The sequence below is a fragment of the Ranitomeya imitator genome, chromosome 3 (genome assembly GCF_032444005.1).
Source record: "Ranitomeya imitator isolate aRanImi1 chromosome 3, aRanImi1.pri, whole genome shotgun sequence".
Lineage (NCBI taxonomy): Eukaryota > Metazoa > Chordata > Amphibia > Anura > Dendrobatidae > Ranitomeya > Ranitomeya imitator.
In genome coordinates this window covers 236,124,543-236,149,540 of record NC_091284.1, presented here as the reverse complement: position 1 = coordinate 236,149,540, position 24,998 = coordinate 236,124,543, and the positions used below count along the sequence as shown (strand labels likewise).

Sequence of the window (24,998 nt, the reverse complement as noted above, 5' to 3'; positions counted from 1 at the left end):
CCCTACCTCATGCTATCCTCAAATTACATAGCAAAAACCTGTTGACAGATTCCATTTAACATGAAAAGAATAAAATGTTACGGCTTAGAACATGAGATAAAAATCATGAAGAAATTCACCAGCCAAATTTTTGACACAAAAGATTGAAGGGGCTGTCTGCAGTCATTCCATAAACTGAGGGCTTGTTTTTTGCTTGGTGAGCTGAAGATTTATTGAAACCAATTTGAGGCATATAAGATGTTTTTGAATTTTTATTGATTTTTTCATTTAGGAAGAAGTGGTGATCAAAATTTGCAATTCTGGTGTTTTTTTCTTGTTACTTTATTTTATATTTTGATAGATATGACATTTATCGCCGAGGAGATACCAAATCCATTTATTTTTTAAATCTCTTTATATTTAATTGGGAATTTAGTCCGATTTTTATATTTAAAAAGAAAATATCATTATTTTATTTTTAGCCCATTTTACCTGCATTTGTCTGATTGCTTATACTATATACTAACAATACCTAATTATATCCTCCACAAGAGACCATGAAGGAATAGTAAACAAATCACCAAAGAAACCTTCACACCAGGCCAGTAAAATTACAAATCAACTTTATTAACCAAAATAGAAGTAATAGTCAGTAAAGGGTATCTACCCATAGCACAGGAAACAAAGTGGGCAACCCAGGACAGGGCTCCATAAGTAATGGTATCACAATACAAGTCATAATGTAACAATGCAAATTACAATTGTGGAAGTGACCATGTACAAGCATGCAACAAATAAATAAATAAATGAAATAATGATAATACAAGTGTATACAATATAATGATATAGTTACCAAATGGAGCGCTCCTGGGGGCCCACCACACCCGACACGTGTTTCGCACCGAAATGCTTCGTCTGAGGGTGGTTACATACTGGCCACTCGATACGCCCGTAATCCACGTGGACAGACAGCTGCCATATACCCAGACGATAACTGGAACTGCACACGCCGCACATAGCTGATGTAATATCCGGTGCGTCCTTTCAGGTAGTCATAGCAACCACCAGAAACATACGGTATCCTGCTTGACACGCTCTAAATTGGTGAATGTACCGCGCAGGTCCGAAAGTCGCTAGAAATTCCATACAGCAACAATGATAACAGTTGCTGAGGACAAACAGCAATCCATAATTATGCTACCTATGGTACTCGATAGAAAGATTGCCGCCATGCCTATCAAAACAATGAACAATATAAATAACTGAAGAGTGCGAAGTGAAATAATAAGTGCGCAGTGAAACCGAATAAGACCATAATCAAATGCTGTAAAGTAAAATAGTATTATTAGAAACAATCAAAATATACAAAACTAGATAACCCCAGTAATAAGGATGTATAAATATATATATATATATATTTATTTATATATATATATATATATATATATATATATATATATATATATATGAAAATCACATAAAATGCTCGTGTATAAAGAGGCATATATAAGACCTAAAAGTATGCCACACATTAAATTTATCGTTATAATAGATGAAATGTGGATTATATCCGCGCTGCTGCGACAAATAATAGACCCAGATATACTTGTAAGATGTTCGGGTGGTTTATTCAACGCGTTTCGAAGCTCATGGCTCCTTCTTCAGGAAGTTTCCACACAAAGATATAAGTTATATCTTTGTGTGGAAACTTCCTGAAGAAGAAGCCATGAGCTTCGAAACGCGTTGAATAAACCACCCGAACATCTTACAAGTATATCTGGATCTATTATTTGTCGCAGCAGCGCGGATGTAATCCACATTTCATCTATTATAACGGTTCTGAGAGGTCGCAGCGCCGACCTGTGGATCTGCAGCAGCTGACAAACTACACGCTTGTACTGTGTACCACCAGGTGAGCAGTTCTCTCACTATTGATTAGAAACAATCCTGGGGATAAGACCCTATTTGCGCTTTTTTTGTCTCCTATTTTTCTATACACATTAAATTTAAGAACAATAAATATTCATAATATAACTTCATACAACCCATATGTCATAATACAACAATATAAATATGCACATTTCTATTGGTTTCTATTTGATATATGATCATTGGCCAGTATGTAACCACCCCCAGACGAAGCATTTCGGTGTGAAACGCGCGTCGGGTGTGGTGGGCCCCCAGGAGCGCTTCATTTGGTAACTATATCATTATATTGTATACACTTGTATTATCATTATTTTATTAATTTATTTGTTGCATGCTTGTACATGGTCACTTCCACAATTGTAATTTGCATTGTTACATTATGACTTGTATTGTGATACCATTACTTATGGAGCCCTGTCCTGGGTTGCCCAGCTTGTTTCCTGTGCTATGGGTAGCTACCCTTTACTGACTATTACTTCTATTTTGGTTAATAAAGTTGATTTGTAATTTTACTGGCCTGGTGTGAAGGTAGTTTCTTTGGTGATTTATATACTGACTATACTACAGTATATACGGTACTTACATTAACACAGTATTGCAGTATTAACATCAACACAATTTTTTAACCCCTTCATGACCGGGGGATTTTTCATTTTTCCGTGTTCGTTTTTCACTCCCCTCCTTCCCAGGGCCATAACTTTTTTATTTTTCCGTCAATTTGGCCATGTGAGGGCTTATTTTTTGCGGGACGAGTTGTACTTTTGAACGACATCATTGGTTTTAGCATGTCGTGTACTAGAAAACGGGAAAAAAATTCCAAGTGCGGTGAAATTGCAAAAAAAGTGCAATCCCACATTGGTTTTTTGTTTGGCTTTTTTGCTAGGTTCACTAAATGCTAAAAATGACCTGCCATTATGATTCTCCAGGTCAGTACGAGTTCATAGACACCAAAAATGACTAGGTTATTTTTTATCTAAGTGGTGAAAAAAAATTCCAAACTTTGCTAAAAAAAAAAAAAAAAAAAAATTGCGCCATTTTCCGATACTCGTAGCGTCTCCATTTTTCGTGCTCTGGGGTCGGTTGAGGGCTTATTTTTTGCGTGCCGAGATAACGTTTTTAATGATAGCATTTCGGTGCAGATACGTTCTTTTGATCGCCCGTTATTGCATTTTAATGCAATGTCGCGGCGACCAAAAAAAACGTAATTCTGGCGTTTCGAGTTTTTTTCCCGCTACGCTGTTTAGCGATCAGGTTAATACTTTTTTTTATTTGATAGATCGGGCGATTCTGAGCGCGGCGATACCAAATATGCGTAGATTTGATATTTTTTTTATTGATTTATTTTGATTGGGGCGAAAGGGGGGTGATTTAAACTTTTATGTTTTTTTTATTTTTTTCACATTTTTTTAAACTTTTTTTTTTAACTTTTGCCATGCTTCAATAGCCTCCATGAGAGGCTAGAAGCAGGCACAACCCGATCGGCTCTGCTACATTGCAGCGATCTGCTGATCGCTGCTATGTAGCAGAATTGCACGTGTGCTGTGAGCGCCGACCACAGGGTGGCGCTCACAGCGACGGGCAATCACTAACCATAGAGGTCTCAAGGACCTCTATGGTTACAATATACAAGCATCGCCGACCCCCGATCATGTGACGGGGGTCGGCGATGATGTCATTTCCGGCGGCCCGGCCGGAAGCGGTAGTTAAATGCCGCTGTCTGCGTTTGACAGCGGCATTTAACTAGTTAATAGGTGCGGGCAGATCGCGATTCTGCCCGCGCCTATTACGGGCACATGTCAGCTGTTCAAAACAGCTGACATGTCCCGGCTTTGGTGCGGGCTCACCGCGGAGCCCTGCATCAAAGCAGGGGAGCCGGCATCGGACGGTATAGTACGTCCGATGCCGGTAAGGGGTTAAACAATTTTTTTGTTAGGAAGTTATAAGGGTTAAAAGTTGACCAGCGATTTCTCATTTTTACAACAAAATTTACAAAACCATTTTTTAGGGACCACCTCACATTTGAAATCACTTTGAGGGGTCTACATGACAGAAAATACCGAAACTGACACCATTCTAAAAACTGCACCCCTCAAGTTGCTCAAAACCACATTCAAGAAGTTTATTAACCCTTCACGTGCTTCACAGAAATTGAAGCAACATGGAAGGAAAAAATTAACATTTAACTTTTTTCACAAACATTTTACTTTAAAACCTATTTTTTTATTTTCACAAGTGTAAAAGGAGAAAATGAACCACAAAATTTGTTGTGCAATTTCTCCCGAGTACGCTGATACCTGGTATGTGGGGGAAAGCCACTGTTTGGGCGCATGGCAGAGCTCAGAAGGGAGGGAGCACCATTTGACTTTTAAAGCAAAATTGGCTGGAATCAATGGTGGCACCGTGTCACGTTTGGAGACCCCCCAATGTACCTAAACAGTGGAAACCCCCCAATTCTAACTCCAAACCTATCCCCAACACACCCCTAACCCCAAACTTAACCCCAACACACCCGTCACCCTAATCCCAACCCTAACCATAACCCTAATCTCAACCCTAACCGTAATCCCAACCATAACCTTAACCACAACCCTAACCACAACACAACACTAACCCCAACCCTAGCCCAATCTTAACACTAGCTCCAACAATAACCCAATCCAAGCACCAACCCTAGCCCAACCCTAACTCTAACCCAAACCTTAACCCTAGCTCTGGCCCCAACCCTAACAGTAGACCTAGCCCAACCCTAACCCAAATGGAAAAATGGAAATACTTTTATTAATTTTATTATTTTTACCTAAGGGGGGTGATAAAAAAAATTGTAAATCAAACACCACTTTATTTTGATCACTGTTTCAAGGTCTATTACAGGAATCAAAATGAACCAATAGGAAAAACTTCCTATTGTTGCCTGGTGCCGGCCACCAGGTCTCGGTGGGCGCACTGCACATGTGCCCGCCATTTTCTTCCCAGAATAAGACACCGGGGGACATGACCAGGGATGGCAGGAGGGTCCAAGGACACCGAAGGTACTGGGGGGCTTGGGGGACCCCATTTCTCTCAACTCTGATGTGCTAGATCACATCAGAAGAGAAATTAAATGTGAAATCGGATTTAATTTTTTGTGGTAGCTGTTATTCCATGAATAATGGTGAGCGCAATACTGGGGTCGGTATAAACCGACATGAATCATGTTCTCCGAGGTCTCGGCCACCCCTGGTAGCCGAGACCCCAGAGAATTTCCGATACTGGGGGGTGCTATACACTTAAACCTCAGCGCCGTTAAAAAGCGCGCTGAGAAATAAGTACCCTTAACTACCTCCGTTAAAAGGTGTATCATTGTAATCAGTAGAACAGCACTGACCTGACACTGTCTGTAGGTTACTGTGCACAATCCTGCTGACATGCTCCCTTTAAAGGGAACCTGTCACCCCCCAAAATCGATGGTGAGGTAAGCTCACTGTCATCAGGGGCTTGTCTACAGCATTCCGTAATGTTACCTGAAAGAGGAGAAAAAGAGGTTAGATTATACTCACCCAGAGGCGGTCCTGCTCTGATGGGTATCTCAGGTCCGGAACAGCGCCTCCCATCTTCATTCCATGACGTCCTCTTCTGGTCTTCACGCTGCGGCGCAGGCGTACTTTGTGTGCCCTGTTGAGGGCAGAGGAAAGTACTGCAGTGCGCAGGCGCCGGAAAGGTCAGAGAGGCCCGGCGCCTGCGCACTGCAGTACTTTGCTCTGCCCTCAACAGGGCAAAGTACGCCTGCGCCACAGCCGTGAAGCCCAGAAGAGGACGTCATGGAATGAAGATAGGAGGCGCCGGAGCGGACCTGAGTCACCCATTTGACCGGACCGCAGCGGGACCGCCCCTGGGTGAGTATAATCTAACCTCTTTTTCTCCTCTTTCAGGTAACATCGGGGGCTTATCTACAGAATGCTGTAGATAAGCCCCTGATGACGGTGAGCTTACCTCACCATCGATTTTGGGGGTGACAGGTTTCCTTTAAGGGGTTACAAGTATGTGAATAAGGTGTGCAGTTAGTCTCTTTGGGCATAGTATTCTGGCGATGCTCAAACTTTGGCCACTTTATTTTTAAAGGATTGTCCCTTTAAAACTGTTATCATAAAATAGTACTGCATAGCTTTAAAATATTGATCTCCCTGGGCACAGTGCCGCTCCAGTATTTCTTGATCGTCTGCAGCGGTGACTTCATGTCTATAGAGTACGTGACTGCTGTGGCAAATTTCCGGATTCAGTGGTTGTACAAATGCAGACGGGCAAGTTGCTGAGCCAGGTGACTGGCTGAAGTTACCGCTGCAGCCCATCACCAAATAAGCAAAGCAGCTAGGGAAGAGACAGCTGTGACCCTGGGGGGAGGGCATTTTACAGATGTGCGACCCTACGCTGTAACAGGAACAACCTGTTCAACTTTCCAAAAATTGCAATAACCCGTTCTGTGCTAAGAGCTGAGAAAGGTATTATCATTTACACTTTTACTTCATAAAATACCATTTTACCAATAAAAGCCATAGAAGGGTAAAGGGTTAAAAAAAATGCAGATAACGTATTACAAACAATGGTATTTAAAGTGTTAACACACGAGCAGAACACAGCGATAACCGTGCGATCAGGTAATGTAACACCCAGGACCGGAGACTGTGTACTCCTCCACACTGATACCCAATCACGTGTGACCGCACAGAAGTCTCGGCTATCACGTGCTGACCCCTGCGCGCCACGTGCAGCACCACGTGACCCAGGCTGTAATGTTTGTAAACAAGTGTCACAGGGCCACGTGAGTTTCAGGGCAAAATCTACAGCTGCTATGCCCAATCAGAAGGGCGAGTCTGATGACCGGCACCTAGAACAACCAATTAGGTAGCAGAATCACTAAGACGACGAACAGGAAGCGAAGCCGTGGTGAAAATGATTGATGCTTAAATAAACCAATCACAAGATCCGTAGAAGCGTGAGAGGCGGTACCGCCGCATGCTCGAGCCAATAACAGGAGGCATTGACTGTACACTGCAAAGTCAAGGATGAGAGAGGGCTGGCGATACGTGTGAGGTAAAGCATGACGTGCTGGTGACTGTGCTGGACACGTGACCGCTTGCGTTGTTATTAATGTGGGACTCCTCAATGACGGCTCAGGGTGAGGTGGACGACGGCGTGTGAAAACAACGCCATAATAGTCTCCTCACCACACAGCTGCAGATATATGTGTGCCATAGGAGGAAAGTATTTGTGCATATATCTTATTCAGCTTTACAGCAGTGTGGGTATGAAGATATATATCTACTATATAATTGTCTAAGGGTCACTTAAGTCTGTCCTCTCTATCTGTCACGGATATTCATTGGTCACAGCCTCTGTCTGTCATGAAAATGCAGGTCGCTGATTGGTCTCACCAGCTGCCTGTCATGGCTGCTGCGACCAATCAGTGAAGGCCACAGTCCGATTAGTCCCTCCCTACTCCCCTGTAGTCAGTGCCTGGCGCCCGCTCTATACTCCCCGCAGTCAGTGCCCGGCGCCCGCTCCATACTCCCCTCCAGTCACCGCTCACACAGGGTTAATGCCAGCGATAATGGACCGTGTTATGCCGCGGGTAACTCACTCCGTTACCGCCGCTATTAACCCAGTGTGACCAAGTTTTTACTATTGATGCTGTGTGTGCGTACACACGCACGCACGCACGCACGCACACACACACACACACGTAGCCCGATTCTAACGCATCGGGTATTCTAGAATATGCATGCCCACGTCGTATATTGCCCAGTTACGTAGTATATTGCCCAGTTACGTAGTATACAGCACAGAGCCACGTAGTATATTGCCCAGTTACGTAGTATACAGCACAGAGCCACGTAGTATATTGCCCAGTTACATAGTATATTGCACAGCCACGTAGTATATTGCACAGCGACCTAGTATACAGCACAGAGCCACGTAGTATATTGCACAGCTACGTAGTATATTGCCCAGTCACGTAGTATATTGCCCAGCCACGTATGTCACAGGATAAAAAATAAACATACTTACCTAATGATCCGAGGGCCCCTTGTAGTTGAACATACTCACCATTCTGGTCGCTGCTTCTCAGCGTCCCGTCTCTCGGCCTCCTGGGATCCAACGGCGCTGTGTCGATGGGCGCGCGGCTGCCACCATCTTCCGTTCCCAGGATGCTTTGCGAAATTACCCAGATGACTTAGCGGTCGCACTTGGTCTTCTGGGTAATTTCGCAAAGCATCGCTGGAAAAGGAAGATGGCGGCAGGCGCTAGCGCCTCAGCGGACAACGGAGGGTGAGTATAGCAGGTTTTTTGTTTTATTTTAACATTACTTTTTATTCTATTGATGCCGCATAGGCAGCATCAATAGTAAAAGGTTGGGGACACACAGGGTTAATAGCGGAGGTAATGGAGTGCGTTACCCGCGGCATAACGCGGTCCGTTACCGCCGGCATTAACCATGTGTTAGCGGTGACCGGAGGGGAGTATGGAGCGGGCGCCGGGGATAGTGACTGCGGGGAGCGGAGAGTATGGACCGAGCATCGGGGACACTGCGGGGAGTATGGAGCGGGCGCCAGCCACTGACTGCGGGGAGTAAGGAGCGGCCATTTTCTTCTGGACTGTGGCTGTCGCTAATTTGTTGTGGCTGTTTTGCGGCGACCAATTAGCGACTTGGATTTCCATGATAGACAGAGGCCACGACCAATGAATATCCGTGACAGACAGAGGAACAGATGGAAGTACCCCTTAGACAATTATATAGTGTGTGTGTGTGTGTGTGTCTCGCTGTACGGATTACATACGGAGGATGACATGCGCAAAATACGCTGCCACACCCTGCCTACGAATGACATACGGATCACTATTTTGGGAACATTTCTGCGTATTACGGCCGTAAAAAACAGACCGTATTTCCCTATGCTGAGTGTGACGCCGGCCTGAGGCTAGTTTCACATTTGCGTTAGAATCCGCAGCGTTTAATCCGCATCCGCAAGTGCAGGAAAAAACGCATATAAACACGTACAAATGTGGCATTTTTTAGATGCATGCAGTTAAAAAAACCGCTGCGTTTGCATGCTTTTCCATGCGTTTTTTTCTGCGTTTGTGTTTTTGGTGCGCATGGTGACAAATTTTACAGGAGAAAAATCTAGATAACCAGACACCGCCAATGTGACTACAGAGGGCGTGTATTTGGGGATATCTTTATATAGACCCTTGAACAGCTGAAATCAGATTTTGCGCCTGTGTCATGATGGATCTTCACATGGAGAGCTTTTATTTCAACCTGGATTTAAGCATCAAGCTGTTTCTTGCCTGTGCGTGTGCTTGGAAGCAAGACCGAAATCGCGAAAGATGGAGAAGGAGACAACGTAGACGTTTTTGGAGACACCCCATTATTGAACTACGTGAGAGCCGTGGAGCCTATCACACGCTGTATGGCGAGCTTAATGCCAACCCGGACAAATTCCCGGAATATACAAGGATGTCGCAAGAGTCTTTCCGGGATTTGATTGCTCGTGTCCAAGGAGCCATACGGAGACAGGGCACCCAGCTCCGTCGAGCGATTCCACCAGAGGAACGTCTGCTGGTTACATTAAGGTACGTAACAAATCTAAACAAATGGCAGTGCTAATTTTGGTTATTCTGACATGTATTTTCCTTTATGTCTTTAGCATAACAACACCACACATAGAATTGATTTATTTATTTATTTTTTTTCTTCCAGATTTCTGGCAACCGGAGAGAGTTTATCATCCCTCCACTTCCAATATCGGCTTGGAATTTCCACCCTGTCTGGATTAGTTGCGGACACCTGCCGGGTTTTGTGGAATGTTCTCCGGGATGAGTTTATACCCCTACCCACCTTGGACATGTGGGTGGCAGTTGCTGACAGCGGTGGATAGAAAGCACATCCGCATTATCAAACCAGCCAGAACAGGATCGGAGTACTTCAATTATAAAAAATATTTTTCTGTTGTCCTCATGGCAATAGCCGATACGGACTGTTGCTTCATCGTCGTGGCAACGATTCCCAGACTTTTTAAAAACTCTGATATGGGCCGCCATTTGTATGGCAAAAATTTTAATTTGCCACGACCTCTCCCCAACACTCAAGGTCCCCCGATGCCATTTGTTATGATTGGGGATGAGGCCTTTCAGATGTGTGAAAACCTATTGAAGCCATATTCCAGTCGGGACTTGAACCGCACTAAAAGGATCTTTAACTACAGACTGACCAGGGCCCAAAGAACTGTAGAGTGTACCTTTGGGATTCTAGTCTCAAAATGGCGCATTCTTGCATCAGCCATTAATCTAAAAATGGAGACAGTCGACCAGGTGGTCAAAGCCTGTGTGGTTCTGCACAATTACATAATGGCTAAGAAGCGGCCCAACATTGAACTGGATGAACCAGTTGCACACTCATTGCCCGATTACCAGCATCACCCGCTGCGGTCAACTGCTGAAGTTGGCCACATGCGGGACCAATTTGCTGCCTTTTTTGAATCAGATATTGGATGTGTGTCATGGCAGGACAATGTTATGTAAATGTCCTGTTGGGATTTTATCTGTACCAGTTATATTCTTAAATGTTACTAATATTTCTTGTTAATAAACTTAATTTTCTCGGTCTCCCAGGACAGCACTACGGAGAGAGGGGATCCGCCCTTCAGGGACAGGAAACCTACAGATAAAAGGGCGGTACCTCTCCCTCGCATCATTTGGTTTCCTGTCCCTGAACAGGGAACCTCTTTCCGGTGCTTTGGCGAGGTGGATAAAGGAGGCGATAGGCTTGGCATATTCATCCTCGGGGAATGAGATCCCAGATGGTATAAGAGCACATTCCACAAGAGCAGTAGCTACCTCATGGGCTGAGAGGTCAGAGGTATCAATAGAGCAAATCTGTAAAGCGGCCACCTGGTCATCACCATCGACCTTTTTTAGACACTACAGATTAAATCTAGCCTCTGTGTCTGACTTAACCTTCGGACGAAGGGTTCTCGAGGCGGTGGTCCCTCCCTAAGCTTAGTCTCTGCAATTCTCTCCGTAGTGCTGTCATGGGAGACCGAGAAAGTCGTAGTTACTCACCGATAACGGTGTTTCTCGGAGCCCATGACAGCACTCGCTTATTCCCTCCCATCACGTGTGCGGTGAGCACCTTTAATTACATATAATTTATATACTGTATATAGTTTGAGTATAGGCACGGGGTTCCTCTTTTAAGAAATGTTGTAATATGATTTTTTCTCTGTTGTAAACTAACCTGGAGGTCCTCCGATGCTCTGTAAACCAACTGATGCGAGGGAGAGGTACCGCCCTTTTATCTGTAGGTTTCCTGTCCCTGAAGGGCGGATCCCCTCTCTCCACACCGTTATCGGTGAGTAACTACGACTTTTTGGTATCTTGACCGTGTCTCCTATGTATTTCCTCTACAAACCAAGGCTCCCGTCACACTAGCAGTATTTGGTCAGTATTTAATATCAGTATTTGTAAAGCCAAAACCAGGAGTGGGTGATAAATGCTGAGGTGCTAAATGTTAATATTATACTTTTCCTCTAATTGTTCCACTCGTTGTTTTGGCTTACAAATACTGATATAAAATACTGACCACATACTGCTAGTGTGACGGCAGCCATGTTGTTTTAGTGGTAAGGTTGTTGACATAATTGCGTCCTGATTCTGTTCTGCAGTATCCATTGGACGCAGACTGAAGAGACAATGGCTGTAATACAAAACCGATCTATACTCATCAAGTCAGGTGTCAGAAATAATGAATTCATGATGCACATATAACAGCCTCATGAATTCACTATTTCTGACACATGTCCAGGTGAGCATAGATATGCCTTGTATGACCGCCATCGTCCCTTCACTTTGTGTGAAATAGATTACGTACACAGAAGAGAAAATGGAGGTTATACAAGGCAGTTCTCTACTCACCAGGTCAGGTGTCCTAACTAATTAGTTTTTGGACACCTGACCTGTTGAGTATAGTTCTGCATTGTATTGCCACCATTTTCTCTTCAGTCTGCAACACTAGTCACAGACTAAGCAGAACGAAGAGATATGGAGAAAATACAAGTCTTAATTTTTTTGGCCAACCTCATATATCTATACTAAAGACACAGAAAGCTGCAGTTTTTTACTTGCTAAGTACAGGAGCTATGATGTGGCCAAAAATTTTGGTGTGCGGCGAACGGTGTGCATTGCCGGCGGCAACAGACACAGTTGAACCGCACATAATTGGGGGCAAAAAACAATATTATTTATTTTTCATAGAAACCAAACTTTATTCGGACTCCCATGACAGCACACGAGAGAGGGGATCCGCCCTTAAGGAACAGGAAACCTACAGATACAAAAGGGCGGCACCTCTCCCCATGCATCAGTTGGTTTCCTGTTCCTGAAGGGACTGGATGCCTATAGAAACTACAGGAGTCCAGGCCGGCCGGACCGATTCTGGTGGCGAGAGGGTCTCCCACTTCGGCCGGTGCGGGTACCTGAAGTAGTCACGGTGGCCCTGGCAGGGCGGCACGGCGGTGACTAGGCAGCGAGGAGCGGTCGCCAGGGGGTGTCCGGTCTCCGGGGCCAGCATCTGGTAAGTCGCCCTTCCCGTGGGCTGTGGGTCTCTCTGGAGCAGGGGGGAGCGCGGCGGCATCTGGGGGGCGCCGATCGGATCGTAGCTGGCCGGCCTCGGCGTTCCACGAGAGCTGCAGCGCTGACAGGAAGCGCTGTAAGCTGTGGTGACGTCGGGGGGCGGAGCCGGCGACGTCTTCCGGATCGGTGAGCTCCTGCGCATGCGCGGGGGCTCCAAGATGGCGGCGCCCACCGGAGATCATGCCGCAATCCCTCCGGAGCGACGATTGATTCCCCACAGCTGCGGGGGGGCGGGAAAATTAAACAAACAAGCTGGGCAAGGTGCGCTGACCGAAGGAGGGGCCTTATAAGGCGGCTCCAGCAGCATGTTCCCGGGTTCTGGCTCCAATTTACTGAAAATGGATTCAGATCAGGATCAGCAGGTTGTGCTGCTGGAACAAGCATCCCAGAAACCCAAGGAGAAGGAACATGAAAAAAGGAGCGATGGTTCGGGCCGCAGAAGCTCCTCCAGACAGGGGTCTGGAGGGTCAGTCAAAAAGGATCCCCCTCGTGCTTCGGTATTTCTGGGTGTGAGCAGCCACTGGTAAGTGATCTTCGAGAAAGTTCACTTAGTGACTAGTCTCCCCTCATGTGTTTTATGCAGGGAAGGAAAAACGTCAGTAAGGCGAAGCATAGGGAATGTGCCATCTGCGGGGTTCCCTTGCCTGACTCACACCCTAAAAAACTATGTGACCCCTGTATCCAGCAGACGGTGAGGTTCTGGAAGGAGGGGAGGGGGTATAGCATGTAGATTTTACACTCTAGTCTACCTTACTTATCCCCGTAGGTAGCCGAAGAATCCTCCTCTATTACGGCCAGTCTCAAGGAGATGATTAGAATGGAGGTTAAAGAGTCCTTTAAAAACCTTTCACAGTCAGGAGGTTCTAGGCAGAGAACTGAGTGGGCATCTGATTCGTCTGTGGAAAAGGACAAGTCCGAAGAATCAGACAATTCAGCAGCATCATCCTCCTCTTCGGAAGAAGACGCTGCTCGGTTTTGCCTACCCCTAGAAAGGATAGACAAATTGGTAAAGGCGGTCAGAGGCACAATGGGTATATCGGAACCCAAGCCTCAACTATCCAAAGAACAAATGATGTTCAGTGGATTGGAGCAAAAGAAGCGCGGAGTGTTTCCTTTAAATGAGAAAATACAAGATCTTATTAATAGGGAATGGAGGAAACCTGAGAGAAAAGGCTCCTTACCACCTGCGCAAAAACGCCGATACCCTTTTGATGACCCAGCAGTAGGTAACTGGGAGAAAGCACCCAAGCTGGATGCAGCAATTGCCAAGGTAGCTAAACGATCTTCTCTCCCATTTGAAGATATGGGAACACTTAAAGACCCCCTGGATAGGAAAGTGGATACCTTCCTGAAGGGAACCTGGGAGATGGCAGCTGGCTCCTTAAGACCTGCGGTAGCTTCAACCTGCACGGCAAGGTCAATGATGGTCTGGCTGGACCAGTTGGAGACCCAATTAAAACAAGGGGCCTCTAGAGAGTCCATTCTCTCAGCATTACCTGTAATCCAGGAGGGGGCGGCTTTTTTATCAGACGCCTCAATTGACTCCGTAAAGTTGGCAGCTAGAGCAGCAGGACTTTCTAATGCTGCAAGGAGAGCCCTATGGCTGAAATGCTGGCCGGGGGATATGCAGGCAAAAGCGAAGCTCTGCGCTATCCCTTGTAAAGGCGAATATTTATTTGGGCCTACCCTGGATGAACTCCTGGAGAAAGCAGGAGATGATAAGAAAAAGTTTCCCAACCTGTTCAATCCATACCGTCGTCCCTTCAACAAAAGAAGGTTCAACCGGGGAGGAAAGCGAGCTTTTTCACCAGGGAGAGATCGTCCTAGATGGGAGGATAGGCGAAAGCGAGGTACAGGTCTCATGTTTCGCCGTAACCAGACGGAAAATAAAAAACAAGACCAATGACTGGCAATTCCAGTGGGAGGGAGACTATTGCATTTCTCGGCAGAGTGGTCGAAAATCACAAACAGCGTTTGGATAAAAGACACTGTTTCCCATGGTCTCAAGCTGGAATTTGTTCATATTCCACAGGACAAATTTAGGTTAACACCCTGGCGCTCATCTCCCACTGAACAATTCGCCCTAGAAGAGGAAGTGAGGACTCTCTGTTCCAAAAATGTTTTGGTAGAAGTGCCGTATTCTCAGGCAGGGGAAGGGTTTTACTCTCCCCTGTTCCTAATCCAGAAGCCTGATAAATCTTACAGGACCATTATAAATCTTAAGGGTCTCAATAAGTTTTTGGTGAAACATACTTTCAAAATGGAGTCCATCAATTCGGCAATAAAAATGCTTTTCAACAACTGTTTCATGGTAGTAGTGGATTTGAAAGATGCCTACTATCATGTACCCATTCATGCGGATTTCCAACGATACCTGAGGGTAGCGATACTAATGGGGGGTAGGATTCGACATTTTCAATTCAGAGCGCTCCCCTTTGGGATCACCTCGGCACCTAGGGTGTTTACTAAAATAATTGCGGAAGTTATGGCGCATTTAAGAGAGTCAAATATCCTTATAGTCCCCTACTTAGACGATTTCCTCATTGTAGGTAACTCGGTAGATCATTGTCTGTCACAATGGGAGATTGCTAAAACCAAACTAGAACGGTTGGGTTGGATCATAAACTTTGAAAAATCTAAATTACAGCCCCTAAATGTTCAAAAATTCCTGGGGTTAATGTTGAATTCAGTGACACAGCAGTGTCTCCTCCCTATAGAGAAAATGGACCAAATTCAGAGTTTTGTATTAAGAGCAATCAATACACCTTCCATGACACTTAGGCAAGCAATGTCTCTACTTGGGTCACTCACATCTTGCATCCCAGCAGTTAAGTGGGCTCAGTTCCACACCAGGTCCCTACAAAATGAAGTCCTGTTCCATGACAGAGCCTTAGGAGGCGCATTGAATGGAAAATTGACATTGAGGCCGATAACATTGAATTCCCTTAGATGGTGGCTAGATAAACAAAATTTATCAGCAGGGGTTCCCTGGATGATAGATGTCACCCACGTGATAACCACGGATGCCAGCTCTTCAGGGTGGGGAGCCTATATGGGGGACATGGTGGTCCAGGGACAGTGGGAACCCTTCACAACATTTTCATCAAATCAAAGAGAGTTGTTGGCGGTTGAACTGGCTGTTAAAAAATTCCTCGTATATCTGCAGGGCCAGCACGTCAGAATTCTGTCGGACAACAGAGTGGCGGTCGCTTACATAAACCGGCAAGGGGGAACTCGTTCCGAAACTTTAATGCAGATCACGGATCGGTTGTTCCAGGTGGCAGAGCTCAATTTTCTATCTTTGACAGCTCTTCACATCAAAGGAAAAGAAAATGTGGCAGCAGATTTCCTCAGCCGAAATGTGTTAAAACAGGGAGAGTGGTCTCTCAACGAGGACATTTTCAATCTTGTCGTCCGCAGATGGGGTCAACCAGTGGTGGATCTATTCGCCACCAGAAACAACAGAAAAGTAAAACTTTTTTGCTCCCTAAATCCCAGGGAGAATCCCCTGGCGGTAGACGCGTTTCTCATGAAATGGGATTTTCCACTAGCCTATGCTTTCCCACCACTGAACCTGATACCTCTAGTGGTGAGGAAAATCAGGGAGGATCGAGCGAAAGTCATCCTTATCGCCCCCTTTTGGCCCAGAAGAACCTGGTTTGCCTGGCTCAAGACAATGTCTGTAGCGGTCCCCTGGGTACTGCCAGAGATCCCGAACTTGCTTTCGCAGGGACCGATCTCCCATCCACAAGTGACGGGGCTCCATTTGACGGCATGGTGTTTGAACGGTCACTATTAGTGGGAAAAGGCTTCTCTCCAAACTTGGTGGAGACGCTCCTAAAGAGTAGAAAGCAAGTAACTACGAAAATCTACTCTAGGACTTGGAGAAAGTTCTTGTCTTGTTCAAAGTTTAATATCCAAGACGGGGTGCCAGTACAACAAATCCTAGAGTTCCTACAGAAGGGGTTCGAGTTGAAACTCTCTCCTAGTACCCTTAGGGTACAGGTCTCAGCTTTAGGTGCCCTGTTTTCCTGTAATATAGCGAATAACTACTGGATAGCGAGGTTTATGAAGGCAGTTAGTAGATCTACACCACTGCATAAAGACAGAACAGTTCCATGGGATTTAAATTTAGTTCTGTCCTCTCTAACTAAACCCCCCTTTGAACCTCTGCAGGAGGCCTCGATCAAAATGTTGACACTTAAGACAGCCTTCCTGATCGCCATAACCTCAGCTCGCAGGATAGGGGATATACAGGCACTTTCCAGAGCTCCTCCATACACTGAAATCTTGTCAGACAGAGTAGTCCTTAGACCAGACCCAGCATATCTGCCAAAGGTGGCGACACGGTTCCATAGATCACAGGAGATAGTTTTGCCGTCCTTTATTCCTAATCCCTCTAATCCTAAAGAGCAGGAGCTTCATACGTTAGACGTCAGGAGATCTCTTCTTCAGTATATTTCAGCTACTGATAATTGGAAGAAGGATGGGGCACTGCTTCTTTCCTTCCAAGGTCCAAAGAAAGGATTTAGAGTATCGAAATATTTACTGGCTAAATGGATTAGGGAAACTATCTCTCTAGCTTATACAGCAGGTGGGGGGCCAGCTCCGCAGAACCTAAAGGCACATTCCACCCGGGCCATGGCGTCATCCTGGGCAGAAAGATCTGGAGTGTCAGTGGAGCAGATATGTAAGGCGGCCACATGGTCATCCCCTTCCACTTTCTTTAAACACTATCGGTTGGATTTGGGGTCCTCCTCTGATCTTTCCTTTGGGTTAAGGGTGCTACAATCTATAGTCCCTCCCTAAGGTAGCTTACATCTCTGTAAATCTCTCGTGTGCTGTCATGGGAGTCCGAATAAAGCATTAAGCTACTTACTGGTAGCGGCATTTTTCGGAGGCCCATGACAGCACCCTTAGTTCCCTCCCTATTCACGTGGGGGTAGCACTTCCTGATATGTATATAGCGTAATATGTAAATCTCACGTATGGTGTCTTATTACAATAATGGGTTATTTTGTTTCAAATGTATATAATGTATATATGGTATATTTGTGTACCACTAACCGCGGCAGTCCTCTCAGGCTCTGAAATACAACTGATGCATGGGGAGAGGTGCCGCCCTTTTGTATCTGTAGGTTTCCTGTTCCTTAAGGGCGGATCCCCTCTCTCGTGTGCTGTCATGGGCCTCCGAAAAATGCCGCTACCAGTAAGTAGCTTAATGCTTTTTTAATTGCGCCTGCTTGGGGTACAGTGATGGAAATTGGGGGGGGGGGGGGGGGGAGGGGGAAGGTGTGAAGCTGTGAGGCCTGGCTAAGTGTGGACGATGCAGGGGTGGCAGGAGAAGGGGCAATTAAACTATTGGGGTCTGGTAGTTCGGGGATAGGACTTGACACATGAAAGGCCTGAGACGCACTGGAAGGGTGAGACAAACCTGATATTTCAGACACACTGGGAGGTGAGGGGGGAGGAATACTGATAGTACGCTGTTTTTTATTTTTTCTCCCTTTCTGGGATCGCCAGGTTCTGGGAAGCCTCGGTGGGCTCATATGTCGTAGCATGGTCGTGGTGGGTGACCTGTCAGGGTCCGGCTGCATTGTGCTCGTGGAGCCATGCCAGAGTCCATAGTTCTCGTAGAGCATGCAGTCATGCCAGTCCATAGTGCTCGTAGAGCGGAAAGCCGTGCTAGGGTCCTGCTGCTGCATCATGGTGTCAGTGAAGGAGGTCCAAGCAGGAGTAGCGGTTGTCATGGCGGTGGGCTGTCCTACAGCACTCGGCATGGTGGTGGTGTGGTGCTGTACTGGTGTCCGACAGTGCTAGGAATAGAGGTGGCCATGCAGTGGTATGCAGCGAGGTCGACATTGAGGTCAATCATGACAGTGTTGGCACAGGTGGATATGCCGCCACTGTCTGCTGAAAATACCGACTCCGCTGCATAGCCTGCACGTAAGCAGCATTGCAGGCCTGCATGACACTAAGCTGGAGATCAGGAGTAAGGTGTTCCGACATGCCCTGTTCAATTTGGTTAAAAAAATGATGTGCTGGCCTCTGGAGGTCAGCTTTTACTTGGTCAAGGCTTCTTGTGACCTCCTGGATACGTGTACTCATGTGGCTAATGGCAATATCCATTCGGTCACCCAAAGCCTTGAGTCCATCGTGAAAAACCGAGCTCAAGTGCAAAAACTCGGGCATGAGGGACCTGTCCGATGCCCTCTGCCACTGCCGAGGGGAGCCCCCCCCCCAAAAAAAAAGGGGCAGAGGACTGGGAAGGGGGAACACCTGATGGACCAGCTTCCTTGTCTCCAGTTAGTGTGGCAGGCCCACTTGCTGCAGCGCTGCTGGATGGCTGTAACGGGTCTGTGGCTGTCTGATGAAGCATATAACCAACAAAGATGCACCCCCGCACCGCTGCGATCAGCTGGCCCTTGAAAAAATCCAACCTTTTGTGCTATTGCCAAGAATATCCCTTATTCAAACCAATAGGGTGCTGCATCCAGAAAAAAGTGCACAATGTTCATAGAAAAAATGAAAAGGAATGGAGCACACTTACCTAGCTAAAATAGTCACCACTTTATTAGGACATGTATAAAAAGACACCAGGGAGGGATGTGAACAAGGAAGGACGACGGCCGTTTTGAGCCCACGGCACTTCAATGGGTCCTGACACTGAGCGAGAGCAGGGAGGGCTTTTTAACTAATACAAGCCAATTAACTCCTCCCTTCACTAAGCGTCGCGATGAACATAACCACCGTATATCAGGACGTGAGTAAAAATAAGTGAAGAAATACAGGGGTGGTCTGATACCATAGTACGCGCTGCGGACAAAGGAGGCAATACGGTCTTGCTGTCAAGGGAGTACTATGAAAGGGAGGCACTAAGGCAGTTGTCGGATGAAAGCACGTATAAAAAATTAAAGGGAGATCCTACATCTAAATTTAAGAATATATTTCGTTCCCTTCTAAGGCAGTATGTTGAAAAGAGTTCTTTCTAATAAACAGGCAGCTAAGCTTTTGCCAGAATTTCCAAGAAAGCCTCACTGGTACCATATACCAAAGTTGCACAAGTCTATGGTAGAACCCCCAGGACGCCCCATAGTGTCGGGGGTGGGCTCCCTTATGGAGCCCTTATCCTCCTACTTGGATTGGTTACTACGCCCACTTCTGCAAGACATTCCGTCTTTCATAAAAGATACAGGGATTTTCTGAAAATTATTAAGGATTCTGTTTGGCAGGATAATTTCTGTCTTACTTCCATAGACATCGAAGTCTTTATACTAGAATCCCACAGAAATTGGGGGTGGATACAATCAGAAAGATTTTGGAAAACACACCCACCGGGGCGGATACCACTGATTTCATCTGTGAGGGTCTCTCTTTCATCCAGGAACATAATGCCTTTCAATTTGATAATTCCTGGTACATGCAAACAGTGGGTACCGCAATGGGTACCCCCGTTGCATGTACTTTGGCCAATTTATTTTTGGCCAGATTTGAGGAGGAATATATTTACTCCACAAAAAATCCTTTTCTCAAACACATAAAATTATACGCCAGGTATGTGGATGACCTATTCATGGTGTGGGACGGGCACCAGGATACCTTCATGAATTTTGTGAAGTACCTGGGGACGTCCAACACCATGAATATGAAGTTCACTTCGCAGTTTGGAGGAGAGAATTTGGTGTTCCTGGACGTTGGGTTACAAGTAAGGGAGGGTGAGATCCATACAGAGGTTTACCGAAAACCATCGGCATCGAACTCTTTGCTACACTTTAGCAGCGCTCATCCCACATACACTAAACAATCTCTTCCCTACAGCCAATTTTTAAGGGTAAAGAGAATTAATAGCAGTCTTGAAGGGTTTAAACAGCAGTCGGTAGACGTTTTTGACAGATTAATTAAATGGGGGTATCCAGAAACGGTTTTGAACCATGCTTATGACAGGGCGGTTACAGCAGATGTCAGATCGAAAAAGAGGAGGAATGAGGAGAAAAAATTCACGTTTTGCTTTAAATTTGGACCGCTAGATAGCCAAATCCGGGCTGCCATTCAAAAAAACTGGCAGATCCTAGGTCAAGATAGTGATCTGAGGGAGATGGTCGATAGAGGTCCATTATTTGCCAGCCAACGCAGTAAAAATATCAGGGACTGTCTGGTTCATAACCGATATGTCTCTGTTCAGGAAAATTGGCTGGCGGATAATGCTCCAAAAGGAAATTTTAAATGTGGCCGGTGTAATTTTTGCGTTTATCATCTCACGGGTAATAAAATTAAAATTGGTTCAATACAGCACAGAGTACAAGATTTTATATCTTGCAGAACCACCTACATTGTGTATGTTATTTTTTGCCCGTGTGGCTTCTTTAATATCGGCAAAACAATCCGGCCTTTATTTGTTAGAATTAGGGAGCACTTCAACTCCGTACGGACAGGCAAGGGAGTGCCCAGGTTAATCAATCATGTCAAAGATCACCATGAAGGTAATGTTCAGACGCTGCGCTTTGCAGGATTAGAAAAAATTTCCTTACCACGAGAAGGAGGAGACTTGCATTGTCTCCTGTTGCAATGGGAGGCGAGGTGGATACTTCGCGCAGGCGCGTTGGGACCTCTCGGACTTAACGAGAGAAATGACATGTCGTTTTTTTTGTAAGTAGTTTATGGTTATGTATAATTCATGTATAACTCTTGTCACACATGGTGCGCTATGCAGAATGTTTTTATATGTATGTCGTTTGATTTTTTTTCACTTGTTTTTACTCACGTCCTGATATATGGTGGTTATGTTCACTGCGACGCTTAGTGAAGGGAGGAGTTAATTGGCTTGTATTGGTTAAAAAGCCCTCCCTGCTCTCGCTCAGTGTCAGGACCCGTTGAAGTGCCGTGGGCACGAAACGGCCGTCGTCCTTCCTTGTTCACATCCCTCCCTGCTGTCTTTTTATATATGTCCTAATAAAGTGGTGACTATTTTACCTAAGTAAGTGCGCTCCATTCCTTTTTCATTTTTTTTTTTCTATGAACGCTGTCTGATGAAGGACCGCTCCAGAACCTGGGCCAACAGTGCTGCTCCATGTGCTGTGAAAAAAGGGGAAAAAAATGAATACAAAAAATTTACCAAACGCCAACTCCTGTTGACTAGAAACATACAGATTATGGCAATACAACACAACCTAATGCACAGGAGAAGTACGTTCTCTGGGCAAGGACCGGTCTTAAAAATGCCAGAATGCGATGGTATTTATACTTTTCTCTTCGCCACGACAGCACCCACTTGAGAGAGGGGATCCGCCCCTAGGAACAGGAAACCCTATGGAGAGAATAAAAGGGGCGGTCCCCCTCGCTCCCACAGTTGGTTTCCTGTTCCTACGGGAGACCTGGAGAGAAGAGGATTCCCAGCCTGGACGCCGCTTGCGCGGTTTACCTGAATAGGGACGGCAAGGGCTCCAGAGCTGGAAGCAGCGTCGGGGGTCCTGTCTCAGCTTCCCCCCTCTGCTGGCAGGTACCGTGAGGCCAGGATCGGGGAGTCGCTTGGCTCACGGAGAGGCATCCAGCAGACCTGCGGGCCGGACCGCTGGGGTAAGATCCTGTGACGCCAGCCTCGGGTGGCGCACAGGCAGCATGGGGCCCAGTAATTCTCCCCCGGAAGTATTACTACAACTTCCGGGGTGATAGAGGAGGAGGACGGCGCCTGCTCGATCGCTGGGTGGGAGTGCATGCGCGCACAGCAGAGCCGCAACCCGGATGTAGTGGTCACTTCCGGGTGCGGCAGGAAGAAGATGGTGGCCCCCATAACAAAAGGACGCCGGCGCTGATTCCCGGCGTCCATCATGGCATCTCCTCAAGAGACAACGTTGCCTTCTGAGGTTAACGCTGTCACACCAGGAAGCCGGACTAGCAGCCGCAGATCATCCTCCAAGAGCACCAGGGAAAAGAGATCGGACCGGTCGGTTCCTCCATCTGTGCCTCCGTCTCCTCCTCTCCAGCCAGTATTATGACAGCTTCAGGGGTGAGTGTATGTCTACCCTATTCTAAGCTGATTATACTCCCTCTTTCGTCTAATTCCCTATGTTAAAAGAACAGGGAAATCAAAACATAAGCAATGTGCCTTATGCTCTCAGCCGCTCCTGGATACCTACTTAAAAAAGTTATGCCAGTCTTGCATCGAATCCACCTTACGAGAGGAGTCTTCAGTAAGGTCGGATGATATACGTAGTATGATAAGAGAGGAGTTGCGAGCCTTTCGAAACTCGGATAAAATTCCTGGAAGTAGGAAGAAATACAGCTCTCCTATATCTGAACAGTCATCTGAGGTTGAGGATAAAGAGTCGGACAGTTCCCAAGAGGTTATATCCTCGGAGGGTGAACAGGATACATGTTTCCCTACAGAAAGCATTGACAATTTAGTCAGATCAGTACGTAACTCCATGGGTATAGAAGATACTAAGACCCTTAAAACACCACAGGACGTGATGTTTGCTGGCCTGTCCGAGAAAAAGAGACCTTCATTTCCTATTATTCCAGCAATAAAGGAGTTAGTTAAAAAAGAGTGGGAAAGCCAGGGGCAAAGAGGGTTGCCGTCTTCCTCAAAACGTCGCTATCCCTTTAATGACGAGGATTTCTCCAAATGGGTAAAAGCCCCAAAAGTAGATGCGGCAGTGGCATCCACTTCTAAGAAATCTTTATTGCCTGTTGAAGATTCAGGATCCCTGCAAGACCCGCTCGATCGGAAAGCAGATTACCTTTTAAAAAGAGCTTGGGAATCCTGTACAGGAGCCTTTAGACCAGCTATCTCGGCCACATGTACTGCTAGGTCCCTGATGGTTTGGTTGAATGATCTGGAAGAAGGCTTAAAAGGTGGCCTTTCCCGCAATAAACTCGTGTCCTCCATTCCGTTAATTAGAGGAGCTACTGCCTTTTTGGCAGATTCTTTGGCTGATTCCATCCGACTAGCAGCCAAATCAGCAGGCCTAACCAACGCGGCTCGCCGCGCCTTCTGGCTAAAGGGGTGGAAAGGCGATCCACAAACAAAATCCAAGTTATGTGGTCTGCCCTGCCAAGGTGAGTACCTATTTGGTGCTCAGTTGGATGACATTCTTACCAAAGCGGGTGAGAGGAAGAAAGGGTTCCCCAATAACTCTTATCTTCCATCTTATAGGAGAGCATTCCGAAAGCCCATGTTCAACAGAAGACGGGACTATAAAAACCAGGACCGTTGGGCTAATAAGGACTTTAAGCAGAAGGGAGCCTTCTTCGGAAAACGCCCCTTCAAACCTGAAGATAAACCCCGCTAGGACAGATCTACCTGTTGGTGGTAGGTTGTCCTTCTTCTCCACACAATGGCTGGCAATAACCTCTAATTCATGGGCAACTAGCCTTATAACTACAGGCCTAAAACTAAGATTTTCTCAAGTTCCGCCGGACTCGTTTTGTTTGACTTCCTTAGGTTCACCTTCACAACAAGAGGCCTTGGAACAGGAAATAATAACTCTCCTGTCCAAAGGAGTATTAGTGGAAGTCCCTTTTCATCAAAAAGGAAGGGGATTTTATTCCCCTTTATTTTTGATTTCAAAACCTGACGGATCATATAGAACAATAATTAACCTCAAAAGACTAAACGTCTTCTTAGAGAACCAAACGTTTAAAATGGAATCCATTCGGTCAGCTGTCAAGCTTCTGTTTCCCCATTGCTTCATGGCAGTTCTTGACCTTAAAGATGCATACTATCATCTGCCAATCTTCAGAGAGCATCAACAATATCTACGGGTGGCAGTTATGGTCAAAGGTCAGATACGGCATTATCAATACACATCAATGCCCTTTGGACTATCAATAGCCCCTAGAGTTTTCACAAAACTGATGTCAGAGGTAATGTCATATTTGAGGTTAAAAGATACACTCATAATACCTTATTTGGATGACCTATTGATAGTCGGGAACTCTTTCTCAATGTCATCAACGCGTGTCTGATTCAATTTCATCCTTACAGGGGTTAGGGTGGTTAGTGAATTGGGAAAAATCTAGATTGTCCCCCACAACTGAGCAAAGATTATTAGGAATTATTCTAGACTCTACAAATCAAATGTGCTTTCTTCCCGAGTCAAAACAAATAGCAATCATAAAGTACAATCAGTGATTAACCACCCTCTAATTTCCCTAAGAGAAGGTATGTCCCTTCTTGGTTCCTTCACTTCCTGTATTCCAGCTGTTCCGTGGGCCCAATTCCATAGTAGGAAATTGCAGTATACAATACTTCGTGAGGAAGAAAGGTTACTTGGCCGATTAGATTCTCGTATTTCCTTAACGACAGACGTGATCCAATCTCTCACTTGGTGGTTAAATCCGAACCATCTTTCCAGTGGGGTCCCCTGGGTGGTAAAACCATCAAAAACTGTTTTCACTGACGCCAGTCCTAGTGGGTGGGGAGCATA

The 24,998-nt window shown here is 45.9% G+C and overlaps 1 long non-coding RNA gene across 1 annotated transcript in view; it reads left to right on the top strand.

Annotated features, from left to right (window-relative positions):
• Window positions 1–6,933: 6,933 nt before the first annotated feature.
• Window positions 6,934–24,998, top strand: part of LOC138669637 (uncharacterized) — a 372,477-nt gene continuing 354,412 nt past the window's right edge. The window contains exon 1 of the long non-coding RNA XR_011319206.1: window positions 6,934–6,975. This is a non-coding gene — a long non-coding RNA (uncharacterized lncRNA). The remainder of the gene's footprint in view (window positions 6,976–24,998) is intronic.